This window comes from Crocodylus siamensis, chromosome 2, assembly GCF_052110815.1.
Source record: "Crocodylus siamensis isolate JL-2025a chromosome 2, ASM5211081v1, whole genome shotgun sequence".
In the NCBI taxonomy this organism is placed as follows: Eukaryota; Metazoa; Chordata; order Crocodylia; family Crocodylidae; genus Crocodylus; species Crocodylus siamensis.
The window spans coordinates 113,569,140-113,581,660 of record NC_143396.1 but is presented as its reverse complement, the minus strand read 5'-3'; positions in this window follow the sequence as shown (position 1 = coordinate 113,581,660).

The following is a 12,521-nucleotide window of genomic DNA, read 5'->3' as shown; positions in this document are numbered from 1 at the left end:
ACTGAGTAATCCTGTCCCCGCTGTTATCTGGGCATGAAATTAATAACTCTGGGTTCAAGATAGCGCTAACAAAATTGCAGGTGTTATTGTAACTTGAAGTTATATGAAGCACAGTTTGCCAAGCCAACAGTTACCTGATATTTTTAAATAGAGTGATATTCCAGCACACACAAAGCAGTTGGTTTCTGACTGTTATTTGTTATTAAAAATGGTATAACTATCATTTTCAATAATAAATAACAGTCAGGAATGAACTGAAAGGGATACACCTTCCCCACCCAACTTTTCAGTTAAGCAGCTTTCATTTGGCAAAAGAAACCTAGATCTTCATTCTTCTAAAATCACAGATTTCTCAGCTATGAAAAGCAAATCTTCAATCATCCCAAAATGCTTTTGTGGGAGGTGGAGGCTTAGCTAATCTTTTTGAATGCTTTCTACTTCCCTTCCAGTCTGTCACGCGCTATGTATTATTATAAAGATCTACTACTTTTTCCTAAAAAGTGAGCACTGTACAAGGGGAAGAGTGAGTCTGGTCATCATCTGGGAGACAAGTGAGAAGTTCAAGATAAGTGAGAAGTCTGAGATACCTGATTAAGTGGAACTTTGAATACATTGCGAAGGCATACTTTTTCCTGTGAGAACCACCCTTCAGTTCTATACAAAATGGATTTGCAGTGGAAATATAGGCTACATGGTGTGTGTTCTGTACTTGTAAGCACACGTTATTTTAGTTTCAGGTGTAGAGTAGGTCTCAAAGGGATAATAGAGGAGAAGAACTGACTTTTAAATTGCTGTATGTTGAAGGGAGAAGATTTATTTCATTGTCTGCATTCTACAGAATGAGAGAGAATGTGTGCCAAATAAAATGGAAATTAGGAGTTAGAGATACAGCTTCTGAATCAGAACTTCATAGACTTTAAGTGCTGGAGGTTGCAAGTGAGAAAGGAACAGTGGAAACAACCTTGATCATACTCAGTTCACTCTCCCTTTCATTATCCAGTCTCTCCCACTGTTTGGCACAGGACACCAGGCAAGATGGACCTATGGTCTGACCCAGTAAATAGCAATTGTTATATTCTTATGCTCTCATGGAAGTCATCTGCTAGTCAGCTTGATGCTATCATATATGTAGACTTTTTGAAATGTTTAAGATGGGCTTTGAACATGAAGAAATATAAGTCCTTGATTTTAAAAAGGCAGTGGCTACTGAACACCTATTAAAGACAACAATATTGAAAATTGGCCTTGAGTATTATGTACAGTTGCCATATTTGAGCACACAATATAAAATTGAGAAAGGTAAAAACCTCATTTTATGTTTATTTTGTCACTTAAAAGAAGTTTTCTATTTAAAAAAACAACAACCTGGGAGCAGTTAGAATTGATTTAATCATTCTAGCTATCTCAGTCTGTCTATTTCCTAAGGGAAAGCATTTTAGGAAGCCACTGCTGACATAATGATGCATAAAGGGAAAACAGCATGATGTAAATGACTGAAAAGATTTAATTTAACTTTAATGCTAATATAGGGATGCTTCTTCGTTCCTTGTTTATCCAAAACAGTTGCTGGAATCTGTGAGACTTTGGACTGTGAGGAAGGGAGGGGAAAAGGAACTTAAGTTCAAGGCATAAAGGTGTTGTTCTTATATATTTTTTCCCTATTTTTTCTCTTTAAATATATATCTTCAAGGAGTTTCTGTACATTTGCTTTGCCCAAAGTATTTTAGGTTGTGTTAAGAAAAGAAAAAATAGTGAATTTACTGTGTAATATAATATTTTGTGTGTGTATGTGTAATGTAATACACGTAAGTGCACGCAAATATGTATTTCTTACTTTTACTCTTTGATGTTAAAACACAGTAACAGTTTTGGGAGCAGGTACCCAAACCAAGGGCTCATGTCTCTTTCTCATAGATGCCCTAACCACTGGACTACATAATCATTTCCTGTTCATTCTTTCTCTTTGGCCACTGAGTTTGGTAGACACTGGCACAGCTTCCACAGGAAGAGTGGAGAGTGTAGTTCCACCCAGGATAACTATGCTTCTAGCAGTCTTGTGGGTAGGGACCTACCTAAGTCATGGTGAGACAAAGCAGGCTGTTCGTGGCATGCTGGGCTGATTGTGTGGGCATTTTGCAGTGGCCCCACCCCTTGCTGCTGATTGGCAGAGAAGCCCCGGTGACCCTGCTACTCACTGCTGATTGAGAAGGGTGTTTTCACTCAGTCTACGTTACTACTTCTTTTGGGGGGAGGTTCATTTCTTGGGAAATGACAGCCAGTGCTGAATTTCCTGGGATTGCAGTGACCACGGGCAATTCTGTTTTTTGCAGTTTCCCAGAAATCCACAAAACCACAATTTAGGTAGTTTCCTACTTATGGGATGTTGGAGAGGTGAGTTTGAGTCTCCCTGGACTGAAGAAGGAATTAAATGTGTGTTTACCACTTCCTGATTCAGGTTTTTGACCGCTAGGCTATTACTTAGGAGTGGGCGCTGCTGCTGCTCCTGCTGCTACTGCCGTTGCCTCTGCTGCCACCACCACCACCACTGCCGCCACCTCAAGAACCACCTTGTGAAATAAAGTGGCATCTACAACTAGATTTTTTGAGAAGCCCCATCTGTATATGGTGAGTGCACGCTGACATCTACTTCTGGATCCTGATTGATCTCAGGCTACACTAGGTGTTGCATTGTAATGCTGTCATGACTTGAGATCATTCTGGATATGTGCATAAGTGCAAATGTACATGTCTGCAGAAATTAAAGTAAAAAGTTAAGGTGTTTTTGTAATGCAGGCTCTTCCAGGGTTAAGTGACAACTGAACAGGGATTTTTTAGGATTGCAGTTTCAGATTTAGGTGCCTATATTTGCTTACATCCCACTTCAGAGGCTTAAGTCCTATTTTGGATGTGACTTTAGCAAAGCCTTTTACAAACCAATTAATTTCAGCTTCACTTCTGACACTATTACCCATTGTCTCAGCCAGCTTGCAATCTCAAGACTCAAAAGTGAATTATTAGCTTATAAGGAACAGAAAGATTATGTGATTTACCCAGGACCACACAAAGTGTAAGAAGAGATGCTAACTGAACTAAGATCTTTGGAGTTTAAGTCAGTGCCTTAACCACAAAGTCACATTTCCTGTCAGCTGCATATAGGTATCCTCACTAGTATTTGAGCTGAACCCATAAAAGGTGACTTAAATGGAAAAAAATATTAAAACTATTTTAAATCCTTAATCAAAGCTCTGAAATATATCCAAATACTTGGTCTATAAATGTATTTTGCCCTTTTTCTTATTTTTCCACAATTTATGCCACCTCCTGTTGTAATACATACTTAAGGCCATTTTGTTTGTGAAATTAGAAGACAGGTTCATATGAAAGGAACCTGCACAAAAGTGTATCCCATGTGTGTGCCTTTTTGTCAATTCATTTGCAAATATAGCTAGGTAAATACCCTCACTAATGACTACTTACAGATAAGTGTGCATGTGCCTAGGAAATATATATTCTTTTATATATATTAATGAAGCCACATATATATGCATGTAATATGTGTGTATATACACACACACACACACGTGTATGTTTATGTGTAAATATATGTATACACACACACACACGCCTTAATATACATATGCGCGTGTGTGTGTACACATATATCTTCATCAAGCCATTTACAACTGTAGAAGAAACAAGGAATTCTGAATCTGGAACTTGAAAGCTATAGTATAGAAAATCATACCTAGCATGTATACTGGATATTGCATATTTTTGTTCCCAGTCCCTCCCTCCCTCCCTTTCTCTCCCCACCCCCCAGTGGAATAACAGTAATGTAGCTTGTATAAGATAGTAATGCAATTTATGGCATGGATTAAAAAGAAGAAGCCTTCTGTCATACACTCCGTTAGTTTTCACATATTTTGCACCTTAGGCACATGAGTACAGGGGTTGCTCAGTCAGAAATACTGACTGTCATGACTCTACTTCTGATAGTCAAATGTGGCACATCCCAAGGGTTTGGGAACTTTTATTATAATATAAAGTATTTGTAAAGCAAAAAAAAAAAAAAAATTGCACCTGAAAATCCACATGTACAATCTGGCTGACAAAAGGATGGGTTTCCATAGTGATTAAATTGGGTTGTTCTACCATTACCAGGCTCTGGCTATAAATGCTTCCATCTCAGTTTTGAACTCTGCTTCAGAATTGAACTCTCACCCAAATATCTACTTGTCGGTGCATCCCACCTTCAAAGACTTAAGGATAATACATCTATTATACTTAGGCTTCCTCTGCACATGCAGATAAAGGTGTGATGAGATCTAATGCACGATTCACAGAATCATGTCTCCTGCCATGCCACATGTGTATGGCAGGAGATGGAATTGTGGGATTGCACATTTGATCCCATCATGCCTTATTGCTGTTGCAGGGGGAGCTTGATTGTGGGCTTTCCCTGCACCAGCAAGAAGTAGGTTTCTGGATCTGGAAGCCACCTGAGTGAAATCCCTTGGGTGGTGGAGATTGAGGTAGCCATAATTCCCAGGGCTCAGGGGTGTGTGAAACTCCTGAATTCTGGGAATCACAGCTGCTTTGATCCCCAGGGCCTGGGGGTACACCCATGCAGCTGGGAGCCCTGTCAGCTGATAGGGCTCCCAGCCTCAGGGAAGACCCTGCTACATGTGCAAAATAAGCTGGATACCAACCGTCTATAAAATTAATACGTATTGTCACAGTCTAACTTTATAGTTTGTAGGAGCTTTTTATCATGTGCCAAGTCATTTGCACTTGTAGCTGGTCTTAAAATCATTGCGCAATTACTTAATTGTGCAATATCTGTAATGTGTACATGGGCCTTAAAGGCCTATATCTTATGCAGCATCATGGCTACCATATACCTAATTTAAATGGATAGAATCATGCTTATAAGTGGGCTGCTATGTCTTTCCAAATCTGCCCAAATACACAAGAGACAGCAAGTCTGGTCTGATATGTGTGAGAAGAGGTTGTATACCCACCAAACTCTGCACAGCTGCTGAGGCTTTGCTAATTGCTGCTGAACAATGGTGCTCAGCTGTTCAAAACCTTTTCTCACTACTCATTGCTTTATAAGATCAAGTTCAGGAACAAGCTCAACAGAAAGTCTGTATTCTATCAAAAAAAATTATATGTATATAGTGCCTATTGCTTTAAATGGATGAGAAATCCCATATGGTTCAGAGGATGTTGTTTCTATCACAGTTCCCACGGGACTAGACATCTTTTATATATAAATACCTATTCAGTAAAATAAATCAGTTCCAAGTACAGACATGATTTATCTTCTTCAATAAACCTTGGACCTTATGATAAAATTTATGAAATATTGCCCAAGAAATCTACTCATATACAGGAAAATGTTTCCATCTAGTATATGACTCAGTGGCTGCTTCCAGGAGTTCCTTTGTGGCTGCGCTGCTTATGTTCTTCAAAATGTAAATGGGAAATCACATGTTCCATCATTATGCAAATGTTGGTGTAATTTTTCACAAGCGTGCAAAGCTATACACTCTCGAACCAGCAAAATATTGATTCTTTTTGCCTACTTCTTTATTCATAGTGAAATATGTATGTTATTGTTTTAGTTTAAAAAATACAGCACTTTTCCGAATACCTTCACTCAGGGATCAGATATGAAAGAAATGTTTGTTTCTGCTATGTGAAAGTGGTTTAATTCTACCTCAGATAAGTAATAATAAAAATACTTTATCATCTGACAGTTATTCACTGACCTGCTACTGTAAGCCTACTTATAAACCTGGTCTAATTTATTCTAGTATAAATTACTGGTTTCAGGCTACTACATTACAGATACTAACAATCTCAATCAGAGACCAGGAAATAAAGGGGCATGGAGAACCAATTTTCCTCTATATTCCTATGAATAGTTCCTCCAAGTCAAAGTTGAAGTACACTGGGGGAGTAGCATATGGAAAATAACAATGAAACACATAGTGCCTTATTAGGTCAGGGGATGACCCAATATCAGTTACTATTCCTGTGACTCTGGAACCTCCTACTTTAAAAAAAATAGGATTCATTCACTTAGCATATTTTAACTGTAAACCTATATTATTTTAACAATATAGAAAGAAAATTCAATTAATGTTATTTCCAGAGGCAAATGAAAAATGCAAATCTCTTTTTTGATATTTCAAAAATGGGAATATAAGCTAAACTAATTTTTCTGCAAGATTCTGTGTTTTGTAACTAAAATAATGTTTGGATTTCTGCAAACCTCCAGAGGAAAGGCAAATTGAGTCTAACAGTTGATGAGGAAAAAATGACACAGGCCCAAGTTCTTTAACCCTAGCACAAGAATAACTTTCTGCATGTGAGAAGCCTCAAACTAATCATGGTCATGTAAGGCATGTCTATGCATGCATTTAGGTGTGCCTAAATTTAATGTACAATAGCTTATGCACATTAAGGTGATTTAGGTTTGTATCTACACATCCATGCATTAAAATGCATCAGTGTCATGTGTGCAGACTGTCACAGGACTAAAGTTAGTCCCAAGTTAGTCCATACACAGTGTTAATGCTCCTTAATGCATTTACATGTGCATTAATGCACTGTAGCTATCCATGCCTAAATTTAATACCTGCTTTTGCCTAAAATCACCATTTTTAAGGTCCATTAAGGGCACACACATATAGCTAGGCACCCTTAATGTGCCTTAAACTAGGCTAAAGTGACTTAAATTGGCACATGTAGACATGCCCATAGACATGTCTTGTATCCTCTTCCAGAAGTAACACCAAATTCCTGATCTTCATTTAACAATATCTTCTATCATTTCAGGAAGGCTCTCTTTAGCGAAATATACTTAAAATACTTTTCATTAGTATGAACAGAAGTGATCACTCATATTTGGATAGGAGCATGAACTTGGAAAATATAGGAAGCTCTAAGTTGGAGGAAGCTGTCTGAAAATTCTTTCTTATCAAATATATAATGGAAAAGATCTTGATGGACATACACAAATTGACCTAGAATATCCTTTGTTCCAAGAGCCATGAAAACTTTAATAGAGGAGTTGTGTTTTGGCACACAACTCTGTGAATTTATGTTCAAATGAAATCAACTATCCTACTTTGTTTCAGAGGTCTGTTACTGTTGTTTATTATTACAAGTTGTAGGCAGGAGCAGGTTTGACTTAAGCAAGAAAAGTAGCCACCCTGGAGACATATTTTGTTTGGTTAAGGCTCATCAGTCAGTTAAGATTTTTAAACATTGCCATATTGTTCAACTTTGTGTGTCTACCATTACGCTCTATTTTGTTTGATGTATATTTTTTCTATTATGACCTTTATATTTCACTGTAGGCAAAAGCGGAAACCACTGATATTCAGAAGGAATGAAAAGTTGATGTATATAATATTGAAACAAAAAATACCAAGAGTAAGAAACAGGGTTAAAAGTTAATAAAGGAGTAATATGCATTAAAAGTGAGAATGATGGTATCTGAGCTAAAACATGGTGTTTCTTGACAATGCATAAAAAGTTCCTTCATGTTGCTGTGTTGATTGTGGGAAACTGCATGTAGTTTCATGTTGAGTCAGGACAATTAGATTTTGAAGGTGGTGCCTAGTAACAGAAACATCAGAATAAACCTGCTGGGACTGTATAAGCTACCATTGCCAAGAAGACCAGCGACCTCTAGGTGACTGAAGACTAGCAACAGCTTGGCCCTTCTGCAAGAAGGAAGTGGAGGAGATGCTCTTCCACACCTTCTTGAAATGCCCCCATGTGTGGCCCTTCTTTGTCACCCTCTGTGCTGGACTTAGACTTCTACAAAACTGTGTTTATTTCTCTATCCCATACTGAGCAGCTGAAGAGAGTGTGATCTGCTTGACCAATTTCTTGCAAGGCCAGGCCAAGATAGTGACCCTGAAGAGCATCAGAAACTGACTCTCAGGAGCTGGCTCTGATGATGCTCTCCATCTCTTCCAGTTTCTGACCTAGGCACATGCCTCCTCAGAATTCAGACGCTTCACCTTACAACAGGATTTGTATGTAAGTTTATTATGCTGGCTGGATGGCTAGTTCTAAATGTGTTACCTCATGAAGGATGTTGAGGGCTGGGCAGTTTCAGTGTCTGGTGACACTAGTCATTTGTTACTAATGAACAGGGATCTGGGTTTTCCATTTCCTATGAAAAAACAGAGAAAACCACAGATTTCCCCTTTTTATCAGAGAAACTGCAGATTTCTCCTTTTATCAGAGACACCCGGGGAGTCCCTGCTTTTTGCAAACAGCTCTGCAGGCTGGCTGAGCTCCAGCCTGGAAAAGCTGTTTGCAAACAGGGCAGGAAACCCCAGCCTTGCCTGTGTGGGGGCGGGGGGCAGGGTCTGAGACTCAGTGAGCCATGGCTGCACTGGGCTCAGCTCAGCCTCACTCTTCTCCTGGAGCCTGAGGTAAGTGGGGGCCCCTCTGACAGGACTGGGGGGTTGCAGTTCATGGCAGCTGGGGGCACCACAGGGCTGGGGGTGGAGCTAGCCCCGGCCTCATCCAAGCAGGCCTATCAGTGGGGGAGCCAGTTCCATGCTTCTTCTGGTGCAGCTGCCTGCTGTTGGAGGCAGGGAGCTGCAGATCTGGGGCCCTGGTCCCATAGCCCTGGAAGCTGGAGGCCCCTCTGGCAGGGCTAGGGGGCAAGAGCTGTGGATGGGGTGCAAGAGGCATGAATAGGGTGGAGGGGGCTGTTGTGGAGGCAGTGAGGGGCAGCAGCAGTATTGGGGGGGCTTTGGGGTCAGTGAGAGGCATCAGTAGGGCTGGGGGAGAGGGGTATGGGGACAGTGAGAGGCAGCAGCAAGGTTGGAGGATGGTGCAGAGGGCTTTTAATTTTAATAACAGATTTTTGGGGGGGGTTGTCAGAGAATTTGTGTTTTTTTATCAGAGAAAACCAGGATCCCTGCTAATGAATATGTCATGCTTGGTCCTTGGTAGGGCCCCTTTGCGTTTGCATTTTCAGCTTTTGTTTTTGGTAAAGTTGGGGTGATGCTGTAACCCTGACAGTCCAGGAAAAATAAAAGAGACAAGGATTTTTGTGGATGCTATCTTTTATTGCACCAACTGTATAGTTGGGAGGGACATAGGTACCCCAGTACCTTTTCTCAGTTCTCCTGAGGCTTGGAAAAGAGTACTGTGGTACTGAAAGCTTGTCTATATCCTACCCAACAATATAGTTAGTCCAATAAAAGATACTGCCCACAAAAATCTTTGCTTCTCTGCTTTTGTTTTTGATATTTTTATTACTATGTTTTAAAGAGTTCAAAAAAGTCATCCTAAGGCTAGTTGGAGAAGAAAATGCTGGGGGAAATTTTCTTTTTTTGCTTTCTTTCAGTACCATTAAGATATTCAGATGTGTGTGGTGCCATTGTGTTACTTTCTGCACAGCCTATGCCAAATCAGGCTTTGATACTTGTCTTGCTAAATTTTTTTTTCTCTCCTAAGGTACTTTCCATGTGTGCTGCCCAGCAGGCTATTTCAGCTGAAGGATTGATATGATGTAGGGCTATTTAATTTGAAGGTTCATATAAGAAGTTTGCCATCCATGCAGTTTTGTTACTATCTGGAAGGAAAGTTTTGACATATGAAATTGTCCACCCACCATTGAAAAGTGCAGACATGCCTTATAATTATATGGAGAAACCTTATGGACTCAGCTGCAAAACTGACTGTCCAAAGCAAATAATGGAGAATTGGCTGCATACTGTGTTCTACCTCCTCAAGGAAGACTTTATTTGAAATGAAGGCATTTGACTCTTATGCATTACCTTACAAAAAGTGCTATAATATTTAATAGAAAATGATAACCTTTCCACATGATTTGTGAAAAATTGCATTAAAAAACCTAAAGAATAGCATACTTGTTCTAGAATTCATACAAGTTAAAAATCTATAGAAAAATACATGTTTTAAATTCCAGAGATTTGTACAGTTATTATCTTATTATCCTAATGCATTATCCCAGTGCTATTGAATTGATCCATATTAAATGCTAATAGGTTTCTCCTCTTTTCTATTAAATTCTTAAATCTGTTTGGAAAAGTTGTGTAGGACCATGGAAGGCTTGCTGGCTGGGGTCTCAGGTGGGGGCTGGGCCAGGTCTGCACAGCAGAGGGGTGCCCTTCTCCCTGTGCCCCAGACTTGACAGCTGCATCCAGGAACTGGGGCTGCATGGGAGGAAGGAGTCTGCCTGCCACACAGACTGTGCCTGGGTCAGCCCCCCCTCAAGGCCCCACCCAGCAAGCTGTGCCTTGAGGGGACCTTCATGGCACAAGGGCTCCCTTTGTCCCTAGCCACATTTCCTGGTGTGGCAAAAAGCCAGGCTGGGTGATGCAGCTCCTGGCTGATGTTGTCAGGAGGCTCAGGAGGAGGTGTGGGGGAAGGGTACGCACATGCTGTCTGGGGTCTCAGTGTGGGACTGGGCCAGGTCCACATGGAAGGAGGATTCCCTTGCCCCCATCGCCCCAGCTTCTTGACAGCTGCAGCCAGGAGCTGCAGCACAGGATTGCTTGACTCAACTCTGCTGTACCAGGAACTGGGGCTGGGATGGGAAGGGGCCATCTTTACCACAAGAGCTCCCCTTCACAGCTTTCTGACTTCAGGGGGAAGGGCTGGGCCAGGTCTGTGTGGCAGGGAACTCTTTTTTCCCTGCCCTGGCCCTACTTCCTAATGCAGCAAAAAGCTGGGCTAGGCAGCCCTGTGCTGCAGCTCCTGGTTGCAGCTGTCCAGAGGCTGGAGTGGGGTAGGGGGTGAAGGTAACCCCTCTGTCATGTGGACCTGACCCCCCTGGAGATCCAAGCCAGCAAGCTTTGGGGAGCCCTTCCTCAACCCCCACCTGAGTGTCCTGACAAGAGCAGCCAGAAGCTGCAGTCTGTGGCTGCCCAGGCTGGCTTTTCACTGAACAGAGAACTGGGGCTGGGAGCGGGGAAACAGAGACTCTCTGCTGCACAGTCCAGGCTTATCCTCCACCAAGACCTAACCCTGCAAGCTTGGAAGGGGGATCCATATGGCAGAAAGGCTTCATTTCCCCAACCTGCCACCTGCTGTGCAAAGAGGAGACAGCCTTTTTTGTTTGTGACAGCCTGGGGGAAGAGCTGGGGGACTTCTGACTAAGAGCAGATGACCACTGGCTGAGGCTAGCAAACTGCCCAGTGAGGGGCTTCTGGGATGGTGGTAGAATGTGACCTACATTGCATTAGGGATATGGTACATTCAAAAAAGTGCTCTAACCTAAAATGCTTTAGTCAACTTTTGATGAACTTCATATTAAACTTAGGAACTCTATAGAAGTTCAGTTAGGGCATCTATACACATGCCTCAGGGGGGAGGGGCATGCTTTAATTAGATCAGCTCCAAGAGCTGCTCTAATTAAAACACCCACATTGTCATGTGTATTCAGTACTTCAAAATGGTGCTGGGAGCACATTAGTAGATATGACACAGAGGCTGCTGCAGTGAGCTAATTAGCGTGCTTCAGCAGATTTGATTAATTGAGTATGCTGCAATGCATGCTACTTAGCATGTGTTGGAACAGACATCTGGCATGTGTATAGGTGCCCTTAAATTGGTCTTGCTGGATCCGATCTAAGTTAAGCTACCATGGAGGTAGAGTTAACTTATATTGGGTTAACCATTTTTAGGCTGATCTGACTGTTCTGAACTTCTGAACAGTTCACACTTAGATTGATCCAACTAGGGATTTAAGTGTAAGGTCTGCACCTGGGTGAACTAAGTTAGAATGGGTTGGGTAGCCATTTTTAATGTGGTTTAACCCAGTGGTTCCCAACCTGCAGACTGGCACAGGAGCGGGGCGGGGTGCATGGAGCCGGCTGTCTCTGTCCTGGGGCTGCTCTGCCCTCCGGCTTTAACCCCACATATCACTGTTGGCAGTGGAAGCTGCTCACTAGGGTGGATGGACAGAGTCCAAGTAGGGGGCTCATGCTGTGACCCGGTAGCTAACCCTTCATGGCCTAGTACTGGGCCATGGCCCAGTGGTTGGGAACCTCTGATACAACTGCCCCAAATGTCTGCATGTAATCTTAGTGTGGGCTCTGCCATTTTTAAAGCACTTTAAGTGTCATGAATGTATGTTCTGTTAGAGCTTTAAAGCACTTTCTGAATGCTTAATGTACATTAAGTGTAATATTTCTAAGTGCCAGAAATGCCCTGTAGATGACCAAAATATGCCCACTTAGGCCTCCAGGAGAATAGAATGAATAGAATGTCACCCTTAATGATTAGAGGTAGTGGCAAATGGAAAGAACATATGTTGCAAAACATTCACGTGAATGAAAAAAATTGACAATAAATGTGATCTATTATTGGTGTAAAGGTATAATACTATACAGCTGTTTCACGACACATACAAGTGGTTTGTAGTGTTGTAAAGTAAACTGGATTGTGTTCTGGCATTTATAGCTAAGTGTGTGTGTGTGTGTGTGTGTGTGTGTGTGTGTGTGTGTGTCTAC